General features: G+C 53.4%; 1 pseudogene; it reads right to left on the bottom strand.

Annotated features, from left to right (window-relative positions):
* Positions 1 to 380: 380 nt before the first annotated feature.
* On the bottom strand, positions 381 to 1301 carry LOC142403582 (olfactory receptor 14C36-like; annotated as a pseudogene).
* Positions 1302 to 2234: the final 933 nt, after the last annotated feature.

The raw sequence follows: 2234 nt of genomic DNA, 5'->3' as shown, positions 1-2234 counted from the left end.
GCCTTTAAAACCAGAACTTCTGGTCCAGTGGAACCCAATGACACTGTGAGCTTAACCCCAAAAACAGGGAGAACATAAAAGACTTTTTCAAAGACCAATTCCTTGGACATTTTAGTGGCAGCCACTTGGGAGGAAGAGCCCAACCACCAGGGACTGCACCCAGGAGATGCCCTTTTATTGAAGAGCTGTTAGTGGACAGGTCACAGATGACACAATGTGGTGCTAGGGTCACACCCAACAGGATAAAGCCTCAAGACTAGAAGTAACAACCTAGAAAATTATATGGAAGTAGAATTCTTTCAGGGAAAAAAGCAGACTGCTGGCCTAAGATAAGCTCCGGGACATGTGAAGTGCTGGGAGGCAGGTTGTTGTCAGTGACGCTACGGCCATTGGGTCAGTTTCCATAGGGCATCCTTGAGCTCCTTGTTCCTCATGCTGTAGATGAGGGGGTTGACTGCTGGAGGCACCACCAAGTACAGAACCGACACCACAAAGTCCAGGGATGGGGAGGAGATGGAGGGGGGCTTCAGGTAGGCAACCATGCCAGTGCTGACAAACAGGGAGACTATGGCCAGGTGAGGGAGGCACGTGGAAAAGGCTTTGTGCCGTCCCTGCTCAGAGGGGATCTTGAGCACGGCCCTCAAGATCTGGATATAGGACAGCACAATGAACACAAAACACCCAAATGCAAAACAGAGGCTAGCCACAAGAAGCCCAGCTTCCCTGAGGTAGGTGTCTGAGCAGGAGAGCTTGAGGATCTGGGGGATTTCACAGAAGAACTGGTCCAGGGCTTTGCCCTTGCAGAGTGGTAGTGAAAATGTATTGGCCGTGTGCAGCACAGCATAGAGAAACCAACTGCCTCAGGAAGGTGCTGCCATGTGGACACAAGCTCTGCTGCCCACGAGGGTCTCATAGTGCAGAGGTTTGCAGATGGCAATGTAGCGGTCGTAGGCCATGACAGTGAGAAGAAAATACTCAGCTGACATAAACAAGAAAAAGAAAAAGACTTGGGCCACACACCCTTGGTAGGAGATGGCCCTGGTGTCCCACAGGGAATTGGCCATGGCTTTGGGGACAGTGGTGGAGATGGAGCCCAGGTCGAGGAGGGAGAGGGTGAGAAGGAAGAAGTACATGCGGGTGTGGAGGTGGTGGTCACAGGCTATGACGGTGATGATAAGGCTGTTGCCCAGGAGGGCAGCCAGGTAGATGCCCAGGAAGAGCCAGAAGTGCAAGAGCTGCAGCTCCCGTGTGTCTGCGAATGCCAGGAGGAGAAACTTGGTTATGGAGCTGCTGTTGGACATTTGCTTCCTCTGGGTTTGAGGACCTGTCCAAGGAGGAAAAGGCAGTGAAGAGTTAGGACACAAAACTCTCAGCAAAACCTGCTGCATTTCTCACAGAAACACCCCCCGCCAGCCTCTCTCTCTCCTTCCAGAAAGACCTTCATGCAGCTGCCTGGCTGCAACTCTCTTTCTCGCTGGCTGAGGGCCCAACGGGGAGCAGGGGATTCTGCTGTGGGCACCGGAGGAGTCAGTCCTGCTGTGCACCAACAGGCAGAGAGAAACCAGGAGTGACCTCTGCTTAAATCCACTCATGAAATCAATGCCATTTCAAAACTGTCCCTCCCAACTCACCCAACTGCAGAGGAGAGCTGTGGGGGTTTGGTTTTGTTGCGGTTTCTTTTGTTCCTGTTCCTTGTCCCACCTGAGGGGGATTTGCTGAAGGCAGACATCCTTGGCATTTCTGCTACACTGCAAGTGCTACCCTGAGAGCCCTGGCAGGCAAAGGGCTGGACCCTTAGTGCATAGGGAGGAGAGATGGTCTGTCCCTCAGTCTTGCTCTCAGCTGCCCTTGGCTCACACCTCTCGGAGCCACAGGATGGTCACACTCAGCTCTTGCCCTGAAAGGAAACTGGATACTGGAAAGGAAACTGGATACTCTCAGAACAGAGGAAGCCAGTTGCAAAATGCAGACGATCTCCACACTCCCCTCCCCAGGGAAGAGCTGTGAGCTTCTGGATGCCCTGAAGATGGGGTGTCCTGAAGAGAGAGCCAGCTTTCTCCCCACCCTATGGACTGCATTGCCCAGACACCCACAAGCTAGAAGAGGTCTTGGGCACCTTGCTCCCATGGACACAGCTGCATGGCCAGACCTGCAGGGTCAGTTGCTGAGCTGCTGCTGCAAAGCCCATCCCTAGAGAGCCTGAAAACAGCAGCAGCAGGGGCAGGTGGAGAAAG

This window comes from Mycteria americana, unplaced genomic scaffold (genome assembly GCF_035582795.1).
Source record: "Mycteria americana isolate JAX WOST 10 ecotype Jacksonville Zoo and Gardens unplaced genomic scaffold, USCA_MyAme_1.0 Scaffold_39, whole genome shotgun sequence".
NCBI lineage: Eukaryota > Metazoa > Chordata > Aves > Ciconiiformes > Ciconiidae > Mycteria > Mycteria americana.
This window is presented reverse-complemented; position numbering and strand designations above follow the sequence as displayed.